This window comes from Ascaphus truei, chromosome 1 (assembly GCF_040206685.1).
Source record: "Ascaphus truei isolate aAscTru1 chromosome 1, aAscTru1.hap1, whole genome shotgun sequence".
NCBI lineage: Eukaryota > Metazoa > Chordata > Amphibia > Anura > Ascaphidae > Ascaphus > Ascaphus truei.
In genome coordinates this window covers 174,029,265-174,054,924 of record NC_134483.1, presented here as the reverse complement: position 1 = coordinate 174,054,924, position 25,660 = coordinate 174,029,265, and positions in this window count along the sequence as shown.

Sequence of the window (25,660 nt, the reverse complement as noted above, 5' to 3'; positions counted from 1 at the left end):
GCGTGCTCCCCACTCACCGGTAACGTTGCCGGTTCTCCCCGCGCTGCACAACCAACCTCCCTCCAGGACGCCGATCGCCGCCACTCCAAGGCGTGCGCGCGCATGCCGGTGCTCCTCATATGGCGCCGGCTCGGGGGGCGCACGCGGTCACACGCTCGCAGATGTGGCATCACGGAGGCGCGGCCACATGGAGGCGCTCCAACCTCTTAAAGGCACCCTACCTCAACATAATGCTGCAATCAAATGCAGTCTTATTACAGAGCTCTCTAGCTCCTCCCCAAGGAGCCCTTCTGGACCTATCCCTGACGTAGCCTGGCCCATCCACACACCCTCACCTTGCTACCCTGCCATTGGATCCTCTCTCCTATATATACCCTGTGGTTTCCCTAACTCGTCGGCTAAGCATAGAACCAGTTGTTCTCATCACTCTCTGCCTCCCGTGTCTTGTCTTGTCTTGCAGTCTCATTCTCGTGTACCGAACCGGCTTCCTCTTTGACCTCTCCGCACCTCTGGCTTCCCGACCTTGGCATACGGCAATCGACTTCTCCGCACATCTGGTATCCCGACCCTGGCAAACGGCAATACGAGTCCTCCGCTCTCTCCGCTCCTGATCCCGACTCATGGTAAAATGACTACGTCACTCTCTCTAACCCCGGACTTGGCTAACAGTACCCACTACGATCCGTACCTCTCCTGCCCCGGCCCGAACACCCAGACTATTCTACTCTCAAGACGTGCCCTCGTGGCTGTGGGTGGCGTTATATCCTTTCCCACCTCAGCACCGTGGTCCCGCCTCGTTTGTGGTGAGCACTCCCTGACACGTTTGAAATACATTGGATGGGTCTCATGACACAATAAAGTACCTTTTTTAATATATTTTTGATTTTGGGTCCTTTCCTGCTCCCTCCGGTTCGTGCGCTCCTCTTCATCTTCTACTTCTAACCCACCATGAAGGAAAGTTGATGAATTATACTTCCGGGGGATTGAAATTGTTCACAGAGATCCTAGGAGAGGTGAGAGAGAAAACTTCCTTCTCCAAAGGGAGCAATTCTGGATCTATACCCTGGGAAGTAAAGCACCCAGAGGTCTTAATAAATTAATTGAATTGTCCCCATTTTTGAAGTGAAAAATGTGTGGTCTGGTGGTTATTTATTCTCTTAAAGGATATCATTTTCTCTCTCCCCCCCCAGTTAATGTAAAATATTATTGTGTACTAATTTGGGTTTTTCTGTTTCTTTTCCTGCGCCCCATTTTTGTTTTTTATGTGTCTGAAATTGCCCACTGATCACGGGAGACTGGGAGCAGCAGGGAGGATCAGATTCACCCAGAAGTATCTATGGGAGGAAAGAGGGACAGCGCGCACTGTATTTCTTTAAATACCCCAAGGGAGTACGCCTTTCAGTACTGCGAATGGAGCTGCAACCACAAAGCTCCTGCTGGATCAAAACAGTGGCTAGAAAGCGACCAGTCTTGAGGTAAGGTGATGGGTGAGCTTGAGAATCCAAAGAGGTTTTTCTGGCACACATCTCACTTTTGCACACAATATCAACTGCCGGTGCCCTCACCTTGACAAAGAGTGCGTGGCACTCGAAACGTTGGTCTCTTAAGCTGAATTAGATTTCTTATTTTGCAAAGTCCGTGTGCCTGGATCATCTCTTATTCTTGAGCAAGAGAATCCCCTCTCCCCCGCCCCCCCACTCTAACCAAGGCAGCATGAGAGTGGCACAAAGCCTGATAGTAAATCCAAAAAAGAAAAGGGCAGATAAAAATACAGATGTGCATCCCTCAGCTAAGGTAAGACCAGAATTTCTGACCAGGGATGAGTAGTGTGCCCTTTTTATAGCAGTCTCAGACATCCGTGTCCTATCTAAGCCGGGTGGATGAATTAACCAATTGGTGTCTGCCATAGAGTACATTGAAGAAAGACTTAAATGTTTGCATGTAACGCACTATACGATGTCCACAAGGTATTCCTGTTTTCTCTAGTTTGTCTCTAATTAAACAGCTTGAAATATAGAAGCAGTTACCATTAATGTGCATGTGTGTGTCATGGAATACCACCTCGTAACGCAAATAACTCTCACAGAGGCAACACTCAGCACAAGCTGTGGTGCATGATGCATGTTTGGTGGTGGTTTTCTTGGCTGATAAATAGTCTGCTAGCCTAAGTGGGCTTCTTTATGTATTTATTTCCCTATGTATGCCAATGCTTTGCAAAATGTAAGCATAACTTTACTTGGTCTACAATCCAGCTTAGATGTATCCCAATAAAAACATCATAATAAATGGAATGATGATCTTAGGAATGATACAGCAGAATTATGCATTGTACATATAATGAGCATATTTTTTTTAGTATAATATCTGTTTAATAGGTTAAATGCATTATGATTATTTATTAGGTCCTATCTTTTTTTCATTTTAAAAAAGCAATTATGTTCAAAACATTTAAATTGTAGATTTCCCTCTTCTGCCTGCTTTAAAAAAAATATACAAGCAAATAATCATGCATAGAAAGATTAGGTCACTTAGGACGGTAATTAGTAATTGCTAAATTCGGATAAACAGCAGGGTTGCAATAGCAATCCACTATTTGCCCTATTTCGACTTCAATATAAGTTTCCAGCATATGATTTTTAATCAGCTTTTTCAATGGCTAGTGGCAAATCAGTCAAAATTAGTTGGGTTAGTGGGTATGATAAATTTATATGCATACGGACACCTTACAACAGCCATTGAATTGGTTAGGGAATTACTATATGAATATATCCAAGTAATTATATGTTTTAAATGATTTTCCAAATTACAACTGAATCAAGAGAAAATTGCTAAAATAGAGAGAATACAAATATCATTTTATACTAACTTTATGCTTCGCTTATCAGGCGGAGACCTTTTTTTTAATAAAGGAAGTAATGAATTAAACAGTTAATTATGAAGGAACACTCTTCCTGGTCATTAGGATCTTCACCATAGACCTGTCACAGCCGTTCTAATGATGATTAATATCTTATATTCAATTCCATTTCCATTCACTTGTCAAGAACAAATGTAACCACTATTATGTGCTCAAAGTTCAACAACAGAGGCTGATCTGCTTTTGACCTTATATTTTATTCATTATCACGTTCATATATTTATCAGATCTTTCAGGAAACAAAAGTAACCTTATGTTTTTCTTAATACGGGGAATGTATTGCTTGCATGACATTGTGTGTTCATGCTTAACCCTTGTGATGCACTGAATTATGTTGTGCTAAAGAATGATTAGCGAAATGTGGCTTCTTTTTCTTTGAATTGCCATTTGTTGCAGCTCATTTCTGTATTGTGTGCCTGCTGTCTTGTTCTATTAGTAGTTATGTTAAAGCAGCTGATCTGTGCTGATCTTTGTCTTTTTATATTCACTTTAAAAGATCTCCTTTTGCCCTTTCAGGGGGAAAGTTGTAGGTTTTTGAAACTGATGCTTTGTTCAGGGGATATGAACAGTTGATATACTGTATGCAGTGGCCTGGAATGTTAAAATGGAGCTTAGCACAGAGCCTAGTGGAGTTTGAGTTACTATGGTAACCTCAGATGCTAGAGATTAAGAAAACATGTTTATTAAAGAGCAGAAATGCTTAGGTGCAAGATATAAACAGTATGTAACAGGGTGTGTCATTCTGCCTATCTTTCCCCGCCATGTTATGTAAGTCCTGCTTACTAACTAACACATGCAGCCTCTCATTGGGGAACTTTTAAAGCACTGTAAATAATATTTCACGATTTGCTGACGTCATATGTTTAATAAAACTTTATTATTTTTTCTTGAACATTAGTGGTACATAAGAGGATATTTATATCATAACATTAGTTCTCTTATTCTAGATATTAGAATCTGATGGGTTACTAAGATCATCATATCTACTGTACATATGTACTTTGAGTGCAAGCAAGAGGGATTCTTGTATGGGTTTATTCTTACTCCATAAACTGTTTGTTCATGTTACTATGGTAACCTCAGGTGCTAGAGATTAAGAAAACATGTTTATTAAAGAGCAGAAATGCTTAGGTGCAAGATATAAACAGTATGTAACAGGGTGTGTCATTCTGCCTATCTTTCTCCTCCCTGTTATGTAAGTCCTGCTAGCTGCAGGCTGTAAGGGGTTAATCTTATGGGTTTGTGACCCCACCCATGTTTCTCTACAAGGAACTTTACAGCAGCAGGGACATTGGTGAAGACAGGGGCCAGGGGTAAGCCTCACCACACACTGTGGGGAGCCCCATGTCACCTAGCACACTGTGCGGGGAGATGGGGCTGAGACCATTGACATGGAGAGACACAGATCCCTGAACCCTTTCCACCAGTGTTGGGGCAACTCTGATGGCAAGATACCAGGGAGCGTGGTTACCGTTCACTGCGATTTAAGTCATGTCCTATATTGGGGGCTCCCAGTGGGAAATGTATCCTGGGAGAGTGGTTACCTCAATTGTCAACTGCTATTAACGAACCTGCTACTGCAGCGTATGTAGAGTTTGGGCACCTGGCAGCATCCTGGCCTTCTGAGAGGGTAAAACAGGATGGTTCTGCAAATAGCACGAATGTACTGTACCCAGTGCCGTCTTAACGCATGGGCACACTGGGCAGTTGCCTGGGGGCCCCATGAGCATAGGGGCCCCATGCTAATCTATGCACAGACCAGAATTTAACACTAATTTTCTGATCACCCGCCTTAACATTCAAATCTCCCGCTAACTCGGTAGAAGGAGGAAAATTACGACTTGTAGCGGAGAGTTGGCAGGGCCCAGTGCACTGCTTTGCCCGGAGGCCTATAATGCTATTAAGACGGCCCTGACTGTGCCATGGGGAAGTTGTGCCGGAAGGAGATGCTCGCCGGTAGCGTGACCCCTCATTTTCTTTTTCTATTCAACTTATGTTCTATATTGGGGGCTCCCAGTAGAAAAATTATCCTGGGAGAGTGGTTACCTCAATTGAAAATCTGCTGTAAGGGCCACGCTGTACAGTGTATGTGAAGATTGGGCACCTGGGAGACTCTGGACCTTCCAAGAGGGTCCTAAAGGAGATCTAAAATGGCTGCCACCACGTGGTGGTTGTGCTGTGCTACAAAATGGTGCTCCCGCCAAGAAGCAGCAGACCGCATGGGCTTCAGTTCCAGATTTTGCAAAAGTGTGCAAACAAAGTTGCATCCTTTCAGTGCCAAAAGCCTGGCACCGCCACTCAAAGTGACTGGCTCAGTCGGAGCCAGGTCACACTTATTTTTACACCCCCTGCCTCTAATTCCACCCAGGGGAGGGTCAACAGTTATTCAACCAGCCAACCAGAGACTGCCTCTGTTCTGGGTGGAGCTGGACACAGGCTGCCCCAGCTCAGTTCTGTGAGCTGAGGCAGTGAGAACAGATACAGTACTGCACTGTGGGCCTACTATCTTAGGTCTGTCAGCTCTGTGCCTACCAACGCTGTGTTCCAGCCAATCGACCGGGCCTCCACATCAGACGGTGCGGCCCTATGGTATATCCTAATGCAGCCCCAGCTACTCTGGTCTACCTGGAGCTCTACACTGCGGAGGATGTCATGGGCCAGTGTGCTCTTACCAACGCGCTCGGATGCCCAAGTGGTCCGGTGCCACCCAAAGTGACCACCGCGGACCCTGCTGTGGGCCCATGCGCCCTATATCATTCCAGCCTGCTGTGACGGTGCCGACGGTCCCAGGACTGGGATCAGTGCCTAACAAGGTTCCAGAGGGTGAGTGGACTGCCCCAGGGTGTCGGGTGTGAGTCCCCAGGTGACCGCGGAGCAAGGTAGCTCCATAAGCATGGTCGCCCGTACGAGTGGCTCGCCCCGGCATCCCGTCCTGGTGAAGGTGCCCCCACCTGTGGCTGTCCTTGATGACTTCATCTGGGCGGTACCTGTGGAGGAGAGGAGTTCCAGCCCAGTCGCGTCCATCCCAGAGGCTGCAGAGGTTCCGGAACATCTGAGGAGTTCCGCGACTTCAGATGTCACCATCGTTGCTTCCGACATGCCTGCGGAGGAATCCGGGGATCTCGCCTACCTGCAGTCTGGTGAGGTTCTTGCGCCTTCTGCTTTCCAGGGTCCGGTTGCGGCCTACCTTGATGAGGCGCCCGGTGCAGCCTTGTCTGGTGCGCAGTGCGGGGACGAACCTGGTCCAACCGGAAGTGACATCCTCGCTGCTGCCGGGCTCGAGTCTGTCCGGTGGTCTTGCGAGATTGGCGATAGCTACTGATGTCACCAAGATGGAGCCGTTTACACCACCACTTGTGCCTGAAGCGGTGAGTGTGATCCTGCTTCCACCAGAGGCTCCCTGCTTCTTGGCCCACTGTGAGGGAGAGGGTCAACGTGTCCCTACCACCAGGCCCTTGTTCTCTCCCTGATGAGACAGGCTCATCTTCCGGTGCGCATTGTCGGAACTGGCAGCAGCAGCTGGGAAGAGTGGGGGCCAGGCCCTATAGTGGCGGCAACCAGTGGTAAGTGTATTTGTTATTTGCATTTGTGGTTAAGTGTTTTTATAGGGGGTGGTAAGTATATTTGTCGAGGATGGGGGGTGGTAAGTGTATTTGTGGGGGGTGGTAAGTGTATTTGTGGGGGGTGGTAAGTGTATTTGTGGGGGTGGTAAATGTATTTGTGGAGGATGGGGAGTGGTAAGTGTATTTGTGGGGGGTGGTAAGTGTATTTGTGGGGGTGGTAAATGTATTTGTGGAGGATTGGGAGTGGTAAGTGTATTTGTGGGGGGGTGGTAAGTGTATTTGTGTGGGGTGGTAAGTGTATTTGTGTGGGGTGGTAAGTGTATTTGTGGGGGTGGTGGTAAGTGTATTTGTGGATGGTGGGGGTGGTAAGTGTATTTGTGTCGGGTGGTAAGTGTATTTGTGGGGGTAGTAAGTGTATTTGTAGGGGGGTGGTAATTGTATTTGTGGCTGGAGAGGGACGTAGTAAGTGTAAGCTGTAGTCCTGGGCTCCAGGAAATCTGTCTGCAGTCTTCTTGTTATGTAAGACACGGCATGCTGTGTAAATGGCATGGCATGTTCCTATTACTAAATTGCACTTAATAAACACAGGCAACATTTTGAAGCATTCTGTTCTAATTTTGTTGTAAGCATGATCTTTTCTTGATAGATAATCTCTGCATATAATCACACTTTCATCTCCTCTTCCAAGTGGTTACCTATTTAATCTACTCATATTAAAACAAGAAATGCAGTAATTGATAGAACGGCTTGCCCATCTATGGTGGTTACGGATCCACACGAGAGTATATATTATGGTGTTTCTATGAGGAACTAATTGCTGCTCCTCTCCCATGACATGTTGTTGTTAGTAAGCATAATTGTCAGGGAGAATTGCAATTAATGCAATATAGATTCATCATATTTAATTAATGAAGCCTTCTTAAGGCTCTCTTTTGCCTCTTAGCGCCAGAGTACTACTTTATACCAAAAGACATACTAAGTGAAAATAAAAATGAGAACGATCTAGTTTTTTCATCTCCTTTAAGATCCTGAATACTGCCGTGTAACGCGTCCTTCCTATTAATTGTTATATGCTAAACGTATCATCCCAGTTTTTGGAAAGTCCTGCCATTTCAATGACATTGCACAGGTACAATCTCTCTTGACACATTCCAACACTTTACTTGCTTTATCGACAAATGCCTAATAATTTTTTTGTAGCCAATAATCACCACTTCAATGATTTGAATTCATCAAACGTTCTAATGCCTGACTGCTTAAGATATATGTTTAATATAACGTCGTTGTCATATACCCACCTGTTCTGTCCTAAAGATGGTATTGACAGCATCCCAGTTTCAGCCAAATTTGTATTATCAGCACGTTATCAATTTATTTAAAGCACAAACCCCAGCTGTCTTTTTTTTTTTTTTCATTTGTACGCAACCCCAAACCCACCCCCATTTGATTTTACAGGGGCCTCCCCGGATCGAAATTGTTTTATTTTCAGCTCTGGGGACTCCGTCGGTTGCTGACTTTCCAGTGAAGTTACCGCAGTTGAAGCTCCACCAGGGGGAAACAAGATGGAAGGTGTAGATGATAATGGAGCACTGCCAAAATTATAGCCAACACTGGGCCAGAGAAGATAAAATATCCAGGGCAACTCAGATATAAAGATCAATTTTATTGCAAGCTCAGCAATAGGGGTTAGAAACGCACCTACGCGTTTCATGCCTGAGCACTTTATCAAGGTGTGATAAAGTGCTCAGGCACAAAACGTGTAGGTGCATTTCTAACCACCTACTGTATTGCTGAGCTTGCAATAAAACTGATCTTTATATCTGAGTTGCCCTGGATATTTCATCTTTTCTGGCCCAGTGTTGGCTATAATTTTGGCAGTGCTCTGTTATCATCTACACCTTCGAATCTTCTCCTGCGGATTGCACGCCCTGGATGTACTGGACTGTCTCTGCGGCTATAAGGTAATGGACTATAAGTCCGTTATATTACCTTGCTATATATGAAATTGGATCTTGCTATACCAGTTTGTGCAGATGTGAGTGTGTCTTATGTTGTGGTGGTCAGGTGTACTGTGAAAAATAGTGAAAAAAGCGCAAGCAACTTCAATGTGAAAATGGTATTAAATGTGCAAATAATAATAAGTGCAAATCACAATAAGTGCTATAAAATAAAAGAATTATAACCCAGCTCAAACCCTCTGGTGGGACCTGTTTCACGGGTTCCAAGAAGTATGACAGATCTCAAACAATCCAGGAGGAGCATATATGGGACAAAAAGAAAGAAAGACGCAAAATTTAAGTGCAGATGTTTTAACAATATGGTAAATTGTAGGATATAATCTTGGCTCTGATGTCCAGCCTACTCACAAGATGTAGAAGATTAGAGTGCAATTAGCAGATAGGGCTGCTACACATATGTTGTAGATGTTGTGTGGGTCTTCCCTCAAGTTGTGTGGGTCTTGCCTCCCCAGTAAGTGTATAAAAGAGATAAGAAAGCACTACATAGCGCGATCAGGCTGATAATATAAACTTTATAAAAAAAATGGGTATAAATGGGACACTCCTGACGAAGCCGGAAGCAGTCTACTAAGATTGGGCGAAACGCATAGAGTGGTGCTTTCTGTACCTGTGGGCGATCCGTAGTTTTACAGCCAAACAGCCGTGACGTCACACGCCCATACGGATGCAGCGAGAGGAGCTCCGACATCAGACTGCAGGCGAAGGAGACTTGGTGAATCCAGGGGAGGCGGTGAGAGCTGCGGTGAACCCATGATACTCACATAATATTGTGACAAATGCTCATTTTAATCTTGCACATTGTAAGTGCGCACTTTTATACCCATTTTTTAATAAAGTTTATATTATCAGCCTGATCGCGCTATGTAGTGCTTTCTTATCTCTTTTATACACTATCATCGTACTGGGGAGGCAAGCCTTGAGGGAAGACCCACACAACATCTACAACATATGGGTAGCAGCCCTATCTGCTAATTGCACTCTAATCTTCTACATCTTGTGAGTAGGCTGGACATCAGAGCCAAGATTATATCCTACAAGTTACCATATTGTTTTTGTCCCATATATGCTCCTCCTGGATTGTTTGAGATCAGTGGTGGTCAGGTGGATACCACTAGACACATATCCCTCACTGGCTGAGATACTACATATTACATATTGGACAATCCAAACAGCACCCGGATACATATTGTTTAAAAAAGGAAATATATTCATGTACAGAGCCACATATGGGTTTGAGCACCATTCTTCACACCATATATCTGGAAACAAGATGGCCGTTCAAATCTCCTGTGTGCTGCAAGCCAGTAGGAAGCAAACCAGGAAGTAGCGCTCTTAACTTCACCAGTAAGTATCTCGAAAACTACATGGGTCAATGTAGCGAAAAATAGCACAAGGCTTGAAAAATAAACGGGGGCGCAAAATGCCAGGATTGCTGCTTTATTCTATTCCTGCTTGGTATTGAGAATCAAAACGCGGTATGTAGAGAGAAACTATAATTCAGTGATCACTAACCTACATTTATTTCAGGAATATAACAAAGTGACGGATTTGCTTACCAGCAACTCGGTACAGGTTTGTGAAAATATCTACTGGATAATTCATGCTTATATCATACAGTACATATTTACCTCTTCCGAGCAGTTCCTCCTACTTGCTTTTCTCTTCTGTCCTCAATTTTTTTAAAAGGTGAGAACTGGGGTTCCCCACGAGCCAAACAATTCGGAAGACACTTACTGGTGAAGTTACCAGGTTTAAATCTCCCTCAGGGGAAACAAAATGGCTGCCCAAATAGGTAGCTGCAACATCATTAATAGTGGCTTCCTATTAGATGACCATTTAAATTCCATTAAAAAAACAGGATGTAATACCAGTAAAAAAAAAACAACAGGTTGGGATTAATTAGTTAGGATGGATTGCTCTATTCAGTTTATTTATTGCAATTTGGCCTTAAAATGACTTTATTTCATGAATATTCAGCTTGTTTTATCGCTGCTTGTGTTCGCTCCAACCTGTGCCTTGTGTGGAGTGTAGGGATACTATTGTGTAGAATCGTGTGTAACACCTACGGTACTTTTATCAGAAGCTGAGAATCCTGCTATAATTTAATCTTTTTCTTCCGTAACATATTCGTCTTTAACTGGTGGGTTAAACCAATCTACAAATAAACTATAAGTATTGCCAAAAGATTTATACAAAGGAACACTCTTAAGGAAGGGGTGGCATGACTTAAGGAAGAGGGGCCCCTCCTCTAAGGTGCAGTGATGTCAGGCTAGGCGGAGGGATTAAGTAAGGGGTACTTAAGGCAAGGGGGAGTTATCCTAACTTCCTCTTTCTTCTAGGATTTACTGTAGTGAAGTCACATTTTCCTGTATCCCGATTCCTGAAATCCTAATCCCGAGAGATGGCGGCATGGCGAGGAGGAAGAAACACACAATCAGAGGGCACAGCAGAGATGATATCGGTTGCGGACAGCAGTGGAGACGCATGGATGATGGAGCTGCAGCTGGAAGCACAGCGGAGCAGTCAGGGGTGGCTGCTGGCTCACATGCTAGGCGGTGAGGTAGAGATTTTGGCTGGAGGCAGCATCAGAGGTGGGCAGCGAAATGTAGAAAAAAGGAAATGTAATCTGGTAGGTTTTTTTTCTGCAAACCACCACGGATTGGGTGGATTTTTGGGGTCCGCTAATTTTTCAGGTTTTGGGAGGGGTTGCACATTTAGGCATAGTTCCGTGGTGGGCCTGTTGCGGATTCCAGAATTCGTTGGTGGGTTGTTGTTTTTACGATCCTCCAGCGGATAGTGGATGGCGGTGGGTTGTGGAGCTAGCGTCTATGGCATAGTGCGGATTTAGTACGTGGGGCGGATTGTGGGAACATTGAGCAGTGTGCGTGGATTTGGGCAGGGAGCACGGATTTTGGGGGTGTATGGGGCGGATTTTGCAAAAACGTTGTCCAGGAAGTGTGGATTTGGAGTGGGTCACATATTTTGGGTGGCATTTGCACAGATTTAGCCATAGGGGGGGGGGGGGGGGTTGGCAGGGAAGGCTCTCACGGATGTACATGGAGGCGGATTTCCAATGGAGTAGATGTGGATTCGGTGCAAAGGGCAGATTCTGGGTAAAATCCACGCAGATTGTTATCATCCACAGATTCAGCGGGAAAAATCTGCACGGATACAGACTGGATCGAATCCGTCAACGGATTTCGCACTACAGAGCGGAATTGTGGAGGAAAAAGAGTTGGAAAATGGATTTTAATGTTTTTACCCATCTTTAGTAGCAGGACGGGCTCCAGCGGCGGAGGCCTGGAGCCAGGGCTGCCAACAGGGGGGTCTGCTGTGGTTGGTGTCCCGGGCCTGCTGGCTGGGGAGGGGCCCGGCCGGCGCTGTACATTTTCCCCGACCTCTGGTCAAGCCCCGGCTCTCAGCTGCCTTTAAGCCTCTTCTTTCTCTGCCCCAAGCCGCCAAACTTCCACTGCAGGCGCAGAATGGGGCTCAGTGACATCAGCGCACAGCGCGCTGGAAGCTGGGCCAAGCTTACTTACGGTGTGCTGATATCAGAGAGCCCCGTCGCGCGCCGGCAGTGGAAGCTCGGTGGCGTGGGGCAAAGAAAGGAAGATGCTTATAGGCAGCTGAGAGCCGGGGCCCAGCCACGACCGGCAGCAGGGCCTGGCCAGAGGTCGTGGGAAATCTGCAGCGCCGGCCGGGCCCCACCCCAGCCATCGGACCCCTGCAGACACCGGGCCTGGCCTGACCCAAGGTAAGCCTGTATTATTATATGTATTGGAGTATTTTTATATGTATTGGGGGGCTTTGGGGTATTGTTATATGTATTGGAGGGCTTGGGGGTATTTGTATATGTATTGGGGGCTTGGGGGAATTGTTATATGTATTGGGGGGCTTGGGGGTATTTTGATATGGGTTGGGGTATTTTTTATATGTATTGGGGAGGTTTTTTTTATGTGATGTGTGTGTGTATATATAGCCCCACCTCAGCCCCTCCCCTAGTCCCGCCCCCAGCCCCACCCCATGTCCCACCCCCAGCCCCAAAAAGACTCTCTCTCCCATACGCACACACGGGATGGGGGGAGGGGGAGGAGGAAGAGTGGAAAGGCCGGCGACCAAGCAGATGGTCATCACCACCACTGCCCGCTCCCCCCTGCGCCAATCTCCCGCCTTGCGCGGGCAGCCAAAGGGAGCGCCTGGGACCGGGGGGAAGGAACACCCCCCGCTACCACCTCCCGCCCCGTGCGGGCAGCCAGCCACGGGGATCGGGGGCAGGAGGGGGGGACACCACGCGCAAGCAGCAACACACACACACACACACACACTTAGTTACCCGTGCAGAGAAGGAAGGGCGGCTTGACTGCTTAGCGCCAAAAAAAGTCCTCTGAGCTCCATCCCGCGTCATGCCCAATCAGCCAATCAGCTGAAGGGATTTTTTTTTCGAGCATGGGATTTTTTTTTTTTGAGCAGGGGAAATGTAACTGGCCACGAGCCAATATCCAATCGCACCTGGCGAGTGGGCGACCGGGTTTGTCGAGCACTGTGTATGTATGTATGTGTGTATGTGTGTGTGTGTGTATGTATGTATGTGTAAAAAAGAGCATGTGGCTCAAATACATATCTAGGTCCCTTAAGGAATGGAACATATTGAACAACAGGTTTTTGAAACACTTTTGTGTTTCAATGTAACTAGAAAAGAAACAGTATAAATAAAGTGTTAAAAAACAAATAGCAATGTGACAGATATAGAAAATGTGGAAAAAATAATAATGGATAGTTCCTCTGTCTTCTTAGTGTCTCTGTGGTGGAGCAGATTTGCAAATACCTTATTGCTTAGAGCTTTTGCGCACTTGATATTATTTTTATATATAATATATATCTATCCTATTTCCTCGATTGTAAGACGCACCCTTAATTTAATTTAAAAAAAATTGGGAGACAATAGCATACATTTATCTACACTAGAGAGAGGCAGACACAGAATGGGGAGAGAGAGACAGTATCGGATGAGCAGAGAGAGAATGGAGGGACAGACAGACACACAGCTCCCTCTGCACCTCCTGCAGTTCACATAGAGATTCGACAGGGGGTCACACACACACACGCACACACACACACACACACACACACACACACACACTCACTGAATTACATCTCAGCATCTCGTCCCATTCCCAAATCTCCTCTCGGTTTAGATCCTTTTGAAGCATCAGAACAGTTTTTACAGCATTGCTAGCTCTGGGTCCAGGCCCATGCCACCCTCCTGTGACAACCATGGTTCCCACACCTGAGCAAATGTATGGGATTTCTCTCTTAAATATGCCGTGATACGCTCCATTCTCAGGGTATGCCATATCCTGCGTTTGACGGATATTAATCCCTGGCTAGTCTGCTTATTCCAACACGCAGCTATGGAACATCTAGTGACCAGCAAGATGTGTACCATTAGTTTATATCTGTGCCTTGGAACGTTGGGAGGGGGTCTTCTCAATAGGGCTAGCCGTGTGTCAGGGACCATATGTGTGTCTCCTAGGGAGTTGATTAGGTCAAATATTTGCCTCCACAAGGGGGTCAAAACTGGACAGGACCATCAAACATGTAAGAGGGATCCTCTCTGCCCACAGCCTCGGAAGCATAAGGGGGATATACTGTTATTGATAGCATGTAGTCTTTTGGTGTAAGGTACCAGCGACACAGAATCTTATACGCATTTTCTTTTATGGTTGTGCATATGGAACTAGAAGCTGCCGCCTCACATATATCAGACCATACCTCGACCTCCAGGACTTCCCCATCTCCTCTTTCCATCACTGCATATAGACAGTCTTTACAGAAAAATCCACATCTAGCAGAAGCTTATAAATGGTTGAGATTAAACCTCTACCCAAATATCTTGAGGTATATAGCATTTCAAAATATGTTTCAATAGCCGGAGATGTATTTGTGTGCTTTGTTGTGATAAAATGTTTTAGCTGAAGATATCTGAACACCTCTCCAGGCCGTAAATCAGCCTCCTCTTGAAGCTCCAGGAAATCCTTAATTTTTCTATCCGATATCATGTGTTTGATCCTAGTTATGCCACTCTTTTCCAGGCTGTAAACCTGCCTTCCTACATCCCCCGCGTGAATTGGGGATTATTGAAAAGTGGGATCATACTAGAGTTTTTGCGGTAAATCTGTACTTAAATTTAAGCTGATCCCAAAGTGATAGTGAGTGCTTAATCATTGGGTTTGCTATTCCTCCTGGCGGTCTGTCTGAGCTGTCCAGCCAAAGCAGAGTGTCTAGATCTGCAAGGGAACTGATATGGTTCTCTATATCAACCCATGCTCCCGTACCCATTTCTGAGTTCTAGAGACGTATCTGGTTCAGCTGCGAGGCCTGAAAATATTTTCGGAGATTGGGCACCGTTAACCCCTCTAGCTTTGATGGCCTTTGTTGTATTGTATTTAGGATTCTGGACCTTTTCCCTAACCATATGAACCTAGCAATATTGCGCTGTAAACTGGAAATGTCTTTCTCCAGGACTCAGATTGGAAGGGTCTGAAAAAGGTACATTATCCTGGAAAGGAGAGTCATTTTGACTGCTGTGATCCTGCTTATCCAGGAGATGCAATATCTATCCCAATCTTCTAAATCGCTCCTGAGATTACGAATTTGTTGATGGTAGTTATACTTATAATTGTCTGCACAGATTTTGTAAGATTTACTGTACCCCTAGATATGGTATATAGTTTGTGCGCCATGTAAAATCGAAATTAATACTCAGAAGCTTAATCAGGTCATGGGACAAGAAAATATGGGAGTGAACCCAAAACGACTGATGCTGCCAAAGTCAAGTATAATAAAGTGTAAGGAAAAAACTCAATCCACTAAAAGTATGTAGCAATTCACCATTATGACACAATGAAATCTTCAAATTATAAGGATTAGATTCACCCAGGGCGGGGGGCCCGTTGTGCCGATAGTGACCGGGTGCAGGAAATGAAGTGTCCAGGGACACCTCACTCTTGAACCTCCTGAGGCCACTAGCTGCTGCCCTTACCCTGCCCGGTGTCTTAGGTATCCTGCGTGCGGTTGCGGTGAGCTGTTCCACACTGCTGAAGGATTTCCTCTGGCGTGACTTTCCCCGTGATGCGGATGGCTGCGGCGTCTTCCTTCTTAGGTAAACGCCGACACGATGTCCGCGTAGGGGGACCGCTGCCTGCTCACCCGTACACGCCGTTTCCTGCAGAGAGGAGGAGCGATGTTGCCTCTCAGCCGATGATACGCTCCGGCGGGTCCACACGTGTGGAGAGGGGATGACGTCAGTCCTTCAGGCTTAGGAGTCCGTGGTGAATGCCTGCGTGCGCCAGCCAAAGCAGATACAGGTAAAAGAAAAGGGGTGAAGGCCTTCACCCCTTTTCTTTTACCAGGTCATGGGACAGATTGATACTTAGAGCTGTGACGATCGAGAGGATTTGGCCCGGGATTAAAGGGGTTACCCGCCAATTGGCCACCCTCTAACCTCACCAGGGAGACAAGGGGTTAACTGGGCTGAGGTCCAGAAATGTGATTTAGCCCTTGTTATAACATGAAAATGTATATTCCCCTGTGTAAATGTATTGTGTTAGCCTAGTGTTTGCACCCACACATACACTAAGGTTGCTGCGGGAGGGAAAGGGTTAATGTTAAAACAGTGATTCTAGCCCTTTGTTTAAATTACCCTCAAAGATGCCTGCCTACAAAATGCAAATGGTCAGGAGAGCTACCAAATGGTGAGGAAACAGCCCTGATCAAAGGCCCAGCCACTCTACCTGTTTGCAGGAAGCTAGAGTGGGGGGTGAGCGTTATAACTCACACTTACAAACCATAGTATCCTGCCATGTGGTAGACTGGCCCAAACGCCTCTGATTTAGGAGTGGGGCTACAGAATGAGTGACCTTATTAAATATAAGAATATTATGAGATGTCCTTGGCTGAACGTGCTAAGAGTTACATAGGTGTATTCGTGGGACTTACCCGCAACTAACGGATACAGACACCTGAGGTTTAACAGATACTAAGAGGCAGATAGTAATATCTCTCTTAAATTTAGTATTACGCGGTAATATTTAGTCTCATTGGGAGCGTCATGTGTGACGGAATGTATTAATATGACTCGCATGCCAGTAAGAATCACTGAACTGAAGTTATGAAGTTATTTACAGTGTATATGGGATTTTGAATCTGTTGTGAAAACTGCAAACTCCCTCTGTTATGGTAATGGGCAAGCAAAACATCTTGCTAGAATTTACATATCCTGGTGATCAAAGGCTAAATTGCCTAATTGTTTATGTTGGAGGCAGGAACCAGGAACTGTTTGATTTTTAAGTGTGATACTTCACACTAAACAATGGAAGTCCAAAAGCTGCTTCAGGAAGCTTCAAAGACTTTTGCTAGCCTTTTCGGCATCTAGGGTAAAGAGATGAGTTTGACATGGTATTTAAGAGTCACCCCTTACTCAAATGTCTTCATGTCTGCATGTCTTCATGCCTGTGTCTTCATGCATGAGTCTTCATTCATGGGCTGCATGTATTGCTGTGATGCCAATTGAATTATGGAAGAAATGGCCCATCCTGTATCCGGATGGCTTTCTTGTCCTAATCTTTAAGTAAGTGTCTATATTTTGCCTGTTATTTGTACATTTTGTGTGTTCACCTTTATCAAGGAATAAATTATATTTTATCATATCTAAGTCTCGTCCCAGTTCAACCCAGTTATATATATATATATTATATTTTTTGTGTATTATTAATAGCCTGTCACAAAGCTCCCGTCACAAGAGCTAGTGATTTTGACTGATTTATTTTGAAGCCGGATATATTTCCGAATCATCCAAGTGCCTGGAAAAGGTTGGGGAGAGTAGTGGGTGGTCATAATTAGTATGTTGTCTGCGAATAACGCCACTTTATGTTCCGTTTTTCCCACCCTCATACCGGACACGTTGGGTTCCAGTATCCAGTCGGCTGCCAGGGGGTCAATGGAGAGTGCAAACAGGAGTGGGGAAAGGGGGCATCCCTGCCTGGTTCCATTTGCTATGGGTATTAAGTCAGAGAGGAGCACTGCATTTCTAATCTGGGCAAATTGGGCTTGATATAAGGTCTGTATACCCCTAAGAAAGGCTCCCGTGAAACCCATTTCCATCAACACCTCAAAGAGATATCGCCAGTCCAGCCTATCGAAAGCTTTCTCAGCATCCAGTGAGAGTAGCATACAGGGATCTTTTCTGTTTCAGCTGTATGTATTAACTTAAGAGTCCTCCGAATATTGTCTGGAGCATGTCTAGCTGGGATAAACCCCACTTGATCGTGATGGACCAGATAGTTCATATATTTTTGTAAGCGGTTAGCTAGAATTTTGCATATATTTTTATGTCAGTGTTTATGAGTGAAATACGGCTATAGTTGGCGCAATTCATGGGGTCTTTATCCTTTTTATATATTAATACAACCTTAGCTGGAGCCATCATCTGAAGGACTGTTTCACCCGTTAGAAATTTATTGAACATTGCCACTAAATATGGGGTAAGAATATTTGAGAATTTTTTATAGTAGGCCCTGGAAAAGCCGTCCGGACTGGAGCCTTTGATGCCTTCAGCTCCTTAATGGTCTCGATCACCTCTTTTGTAGATATTGGCTCATTAAGCTTTGTTCTGTGGTGAAGCTTAAGTTTGGCAATTTAGCAGGCCTCTAGATACCTGTGGATTTTGTTTGTATCATTTATCAGGTGGTCCACCTTTTTCCCATCATATAATTTTTGGTAGAAGCTGTGGAACTGTTTCACTATCTGTAGTGGGTCTTGGGTCAATGTTCCGTCAGCTAGGCGTATTGCCTGTATATTTTGCGCCTCAAATATATTTTTGAGACACTTGGCAAGCATAGTGTGGGCCTTATTGCCAATTTCGTAATATTTTTGAGAGGTCCAGCGCAAAGCCCATTCTGTTTTAACTGAAAGGCATACGTTTTGCTCCCCTGGGGTCTGAATAATCTTGGCCATCACATCTGTGGTGCTGTTGGCTTTATGCGCCGCCTCTAGCTCAGAGAGCTTATTTGCCAAGTCTAGCTCGCGTTTCAAGCGGGCTTTCTTTCTGCGCTAGGCAATTTTGCTAAAGGTGCCCCTAATAAAGGCTTTATATGCCTCCCATATCGTTGTGAATGGTAGGTCATCTGTGTAATTGGTTTCAAAGAAAAATCTAAGTTCTCCCCCAATTTCTGTCACTAATTCTGGAGCACAGAGCAGTGATTCGTTCAATCTCCATTGTCTAGGGCCCCCTACAGGATAAAGCCACAGTATGATAATGTTGATCATTGCATGGTCTGACCACGTAATGCTGTCAATGTTTGCCTGCACTTTTTGTGATCGCAGTCTTGCGTCCACCAAGAAAAAGTCAATTTGTCAATATGTATTATATGGGGCGGAATAGAAAGTATAGTCGTTTTTGCGCGGGTTAAGTGATCTCCAAACATCGACTAGTTGGTGTTCCCTCATAAAATCCCTAATGATTTTAATTTCTGGGGAATATCTTTGACCTGCCCCAAATTGTGCGGGTCCAGATCTATCTCGTCCGCTGTCCATAACTGTATTAAACTCTCCGCCTAAGATGATAATACACTTTGCCACATTCCTTATTATGTTAAATATATTTTCATAGAAGGAAGACCGTGATACGTTTGGGGCGTATATATTGATTAAAGTAAATTGTACTCCCGTCAGCATACCCACTAGGCAGAGAAACCTGCCCTCTTTATCTTTCTTAAGTGTCTCAAGTGGAAAGGATATCTTTGAGTTTAATATAATTGCTACTCCCCCTTTCTTGGTGGGCGCTGATGCTAGGAATATCTGGGTGTAGTGTTTGTGGAAACATTTCGGGCATGAGGTCCTGCTGAAATGCGTCTTCTGAAGGAATAGCACATCAGCGTCCTCTTTTGTGTAGTTGGTGAAGGCAAGTTTACGTTTATGTGGGCTGTTGAAGCCTTTAACATTGTGGGAGACAATTTTTAACATTGCCATAGCATATGTTTTAGAGATATATATTCAATTGTTCCTGAAAATGACACTGGTATTGTAGACAGCCGGTCTCTGGTACCTTAGTGTTAGAATGGAGAGGATCCTTGGAGCACGAGCAGACGCAGAGATATACATAACAGAACATATAACAAGGAATATAACATACATTAACCACCCAGGGTGCACCCGGAAATCCGGGAAGGCCTGGGTCTGCTGGCACCATATCTGTGGTCCAGCAGCTGTAGCAAATATTTATATAACAACGTGCTATATAAATTGGAACAAAATATATATACATATGTAACGGCTGGACCCCCCTTGTCTGACCCACCCAATCTCATATTGGCCCGTGTGGTCTAACCGGTCCCCATTACAAGGTCGTGTGTGGTGGTGCACCTGCAAGTAACAGGACTCCTGAGTCTCCCGCTTGGTGTTATAGAGGATGGCAGCAGGACAGGTATCTGAGGTAGTGGTTACGAGTCCAACTTACTTCATGTGCAGCGCCTCCACCTCATCAGGATCTATGCTTCCGCAGGGAGATGGTCCTGGTGAGGAACTCCTTCTCGGTGGTGACTGCCACTGCAGAGTAATCTCACACTCACACAGTGGGGTTGTCTTTGAACATGACATCTTTATTGTAGATTGGGATGTAGCAGACTGCCCCATGCAGCTGCCGGCTCTAGCCGCACATCTCTCCGTGCTGTCCCTTTGCCAGGTACGCCCTCCCGTATTGAAGTGGGATTCCCGTTCTCCTAGGGAGATCACCACTGCGCCAGGTCCCTGGACACAGTGTGGCTTAGACAGACTTAATTGGTCACTCTGCTACCGCTAGTTACAGCACTAGGGTCACAAAAGTATTCCTCCAATCCTTTATGCCGTAGCATACATTTTACCAGCTGCTTCACACAACTGCTGGCTAACACACAACTAACTGACAGTGCTGTGCCCTTTATACCTCAGTGTGCAGGCGCATCTCTGATGTCACTATCCAGGGACTCAGAGCATACAGCCACTCCCTTCCTTACACAGGGCACCACACCAGGGTGTGAGGGAAAACCTCCATAACTACTGTTGGCAGGCCTCTATTTACCAGGACTTACTGCCAACAGGGAAGATGTACGCAGTCATTATTATGCATGGCTACATACTCCCCCTGGTTAATACCCACCGTCCCGGCTGGGACCTAAATTTGGTGTACCTTGCGCCAGGAAACACTGCAAAAGAACACACAAATAACATGGCAAATATCATCACATTGACATAATAATGCAAGCCCATCTCACTCACTGACCAGCAGGGAGCGCTAAAGAAAAAGCAGACCACTCTAATTTGGCATTCAATGATAATGTCGAGGATCCGGCTTCTTCACCTCCCGCCCCGCGGCATCATGCACAGTCACGCTGTATTCCCGTGGTATCCCTCGCTCATTGCAATACACCACTTTGTGCATGTGCACACTGCGTCCTATCTTCCAGACCCGCATAAATTGAGCTACCCTCTGCTCGGCCTGAATTCCTTTAATGGCTCCCCCTTTTTCTACGATATAGTGCTGAATATCGTTTTTAAGCCATCTCTCCCTATTCTCCTCTATCTCTCTCATTAGAGGTTCTGGGACATACGGGTAATCAAGCCCATGCGACCTTCTGTATTTTGCCGCAATAGCCCGTTCAGCTCGGCAAGTCCTGGTCAAGCTACTTTTGACAGCCGTCCCGGGCAGCACCCATGACAGGGGCTCATCGGTCTCTACCGGGTCATCCAACCCTGCGGACCCCTTTGGGAGAATAAGGCCTGCCTGGATACGATCCCACCTTACCCTTAGGGCCCTAAGGTATGCCTCGTCATCAAAGTCCCCGGCAGCCCACCAGTGATCAACCACCCCTTCCCTTTCTAGGATAAATCGGGTGCGGTCAAACCAAGCGACATACCCCTCGTACAACGGGGCCCACCACCTAGTCTCCTTCCGTTCTTCGGAGCTAGGTTCTATAGACTCCTCTATTGACTCCTCATCAGGCCCACCCGAAGATACCCCGGACGTACCCTCAGATCGCCCCACTGGGCTCTTACTCTGTGACCAGTGTCCGCCCTCAATACCCAGCGCGCTATAACTCTCGCTGGCCATCGACCCATGTCGAGAAATCCTCCCTCCACCCTCCGATCCATCATCAGACGTTCCCCAGTCCAGGCTTCCAGTCCGTTCTTGGATAGGACCCCAGGAACCCCCAGACAACCCTAAGCTAGAACTGGACCCGAATGAAATAGTGACGGGGACAGAGGCTTTAGCTAGGGCCTCGGGGCTAACCTTGGGTGTGGACGGGACCGAACCGTAGGTATAGGCAGGGTTACGACCTGCTCCCCAGCAATACCTGTCTCGGCTTCGGTACAAAGTCTCTCTTTCTCACCAGCAGCTGGGTTTCTTGCTCTCCGGCTCGAACGCCCATTCCGTCTGGCAGGAGGTGAACGACTTCCGCTGCTCGACCGTAGAGGCGCGATCATCTCCCACTCGATGCCGCTCTGGTCATCCGGAATCTACTCCGCGCATGCACGTGCTTCGACGCCATCTTGGGTTGGATCCCCAATCGGGATCTCTTCCTCCACGAGGACATCTGGCAACGCCCGTCTGCTGCGCGATCCAGTCTGGCTCTGGACTCGCTCTTCCTTCTCCTCCACCCCCTGGATCTGCGACAGGCACTGTGTCATCTTAGTACCTCGCAGGGTCGGGGTGGATCGACCTCCCTCCGATCCACTAGTCACCACGGCAGTGGGACTCCGGCGATCGGGTGGTCGCGGAACTGGAGACACTCTACTCCGCGTCTCTACACCACGGGGAATGGCATCTCTCCATGGCGTACCAATAGTATGACAGTCTCTTTCTCTGACCATCGCACTCGACAGCCCAGCACACTCCTCGTCCGAGGATCCCAACCCGCAGTTCGGTCTGGGCATCCTAGTAGGAGACCGGCAATGGACTCCTCGGTGATCACCTCTCCGATGGTTGGGTTTCTCAGTCAGGAGCACCGAACCTGACTCTGACTCCGCGGGACCTGCACTCTCGTTCCATAGTGCTCCCGGCTGTTCGTCGATCGGCATCGGGACATATCCTGCTACTCCCACAGCTTGTACCGGTACAAAAGTGGTCATGGGCCACATGTACTGCAGTCCACAGTGGGGGCATCGGGCCTCGCTGCCCACGGCTCCGCCCGGCAGTCTGCACTGCAGGCAAAGACACACCACAGTCTCCACACCCTTCACACGGATGACCAGGAAGCCTCCTGGAGCTGAGTAGGGTTGTGTAGAAATCAACGGACTCTGGTCCACTTTATCAGCAACTTCAGCCATATTCACCAGCGGAGGCACTCATTTCAGAGGTCTGTACTGGTCAATGGCTCTTCGCAACTGAAGGGCAGGGGCGGGTTTGGCAACCCTTCCTCCTTCTTTCTCCATCGATATCCGGTGGAACTGCAAACCACTCCCCCTGGTTGAAACTAGGGGGATGTCTCGTAGACATGTAGGCTGACCCAGCACAGGTGCAGAGTGAGTCATAGTCCATGAGGGCGCGGCTCCAGCTTTCACGCCAAACTCTCCATCGGGGTGGAGTTTTCTCGTTGGCGCCAATCCTGACCAACAATTAGCAAACTGCAAAGTTGCAAGACTTTCTGCAGCATGCCCACGCGGTGTCCCGGGAACGCGGGAACCGCCATTTTGGTAAGTATTGTCTTTTTTTCCATTGAAGGCAGCGTCTGGCTGTTTGTTAATTGGGGTATAACAAAGTCCATTTCGTTCCTCCCATCGGATAACACTGTCATGCTCATTATTCTCAGGGGTATCATCCCGAGAACAAAAACATGATAAACACGGCTCAGCCACGGCTTTCACGCCATTCCACAACAAACTCACAAAAGTCTCTTCTGTAGCTTGTTCTTCGTCCACGCACAGTTCATATGCGTGTTCTTCCTCTGACCGCAATCCTGGACCTTCTACTCTGTGCAGATCCTCCATTCTTACGGTTCTCTCTCCCCGCCATCCTGGACCTTCTACTCTGTGCAGATCATCCATTCTGACGGTTCGCTCACCCTGCCATCCTGGACCTTCTGCTCTGTGCAGATCCTCCATTCCGACAGGTCTCTCTTGATCGTTGAACACTGATTTCCTGTACGTGGAGCTCCGCTCGGCGAGGCAGCTACCACATCCGTACAATAAACATGCCTTGTGCACCACCTTGTGTACCTAACGTAGATCTGACTCGTGTTGCACTACCTCAGGCTAGGCTCACTCTTTCTGTGTCTACTGTAACACGTCCCTCCAGTCTGTGCTCCTTGGTAAGTGGTCTGGAATGGAGACTAGAGTACTCCGGCTCGTCCATGCAGTACTTTGGGCGTCGACCTACTGTTGGCTAGCCTAGTGCGGACCCTTCCAGAATTCCTGCCCTAAGTTACCAGTTTACCCCTTCTGGCGTCCCCCGCTAGCGCTACCTCAAGGCGACTAGGACAGCAATAGCCCCCGGCTCAAGACTCACTAACCCCTTACGGATCCCAAGGCGTCTTTGCGGCATGCAGCTCCAGCATCTCCCTGACTACCCCTGGCTCCGTCCCACGCAGCACAAAGTGGCAGCAGACACTCTCCCTGTTTCCTAGCGTGTGCCTAGCAAAAGTCTGCCCTGTTAACAGGTCTCTCAGCAGCGCCTCCAAATGTAACGGCTGGACCCCCCTTGTCTGACCCACCCAATCTCATATTGGCCCGTGTGGTCTATCCGGTCCCCATTACAAGGTCGTGTGTGGTGGTGCACCTGCAAGTAACAGGACTCCTGAGTCTCCCGCTTGGTGTTATAGAGGATGGCAGCAGGACAGGTATCTGAGGTAGTGGTTACGAGTCCAACTTACTTCATGTGCAGCGCCTCCACCTCATCAGGATCTATGCTTCCGCAGGGAGATGGTCCTGGTGAGGAACTCCTTCTCGGTGGTGACTGCCACTGCAGAGTAATCTCACACTCACACAGTGGGGTTGTCTTTGAACATGACATCTTTATTGTAGATTGGGATGTAGCAGACTGCCCCATGCAGCTGCCGGCTCTAGCCGCACATCTCTCCGTGCTGTCCCTTTGCCAGGTACACCCTCCCATATTGAAGTGGGATTCCCGTTCTCCTAGGGAGATCACCACTGCGCCAGGTCCCTGGACACAGTGTGGCTTAGACAGACTTAATTGGTCACTCTGCTACCGCTAGTTACAGCACTAGGGTCACAAAAGTATTCCTCCAATCCTTTATGCCGTAGCATACATTTTACCAGCTGCTTCACACAACTGCTGGCTAACACACAACTAACTGACAGTGCTGTGCCCTTTATACCTCAGGGGGCAGGCGCATCTCTGATGTCACTATCCAGGGACTCAGAGCATACAGCCACTCCCTTCCTTACACAGGGCACCACACCAGGGTGTGAGGGAAAACCTCCATAACTACTGTTGGCAGGCCTCTATTTACCAGGACTTACTGCCAACAGGGAAGATATACGCAGTCATTATTATGCATGGCTACACATATATAGCGTCCGATCTTGGCGTTTTATTTTTTGGGCCTACTTTTGTCCAGGGCAGTTGCTTCATTCCCTCTTCCATTTATTTGTCTGATGATCTTTGTTTTACTGGTATATGTATGTACAGTATGTATGTCTTTATTTATTAAGCACCATTAATGTACATAGCGCTGCACAGCAGTAATATACGTGACAATCATATAAATAATAAATAATATAAATAACACATAAAAGGGAGAAGTACTTCAGACATAAAAGTAACATTTAGGAAAAGAAGCCCCTGCTCTGAAACGCTTACAATCTAAACGTATATATATGTTGATGTTTTGTGATATTTTATATTGTATGTAAAATGTTAACATACAAAAATAATAAGTATTAAAAATGACTGATGTTTCAGTTCTTGTGAGGGAGGCGTTGCCGTAGAAGTTGTGCTTTTTTATAACATGTGAATTTTGTAGTCTGGATATCCAGTTTCTTCATCAGCTTGTCTGCCTCTGCCATCTCTTTTATGGCATGTTGTTGTCCATTTTTGAGCACAATAAGACAGAAAGGGAAACCCCATTTGTATTTTACCTTGTGATCACGCAAGGTTTCCGTGTCTGCTT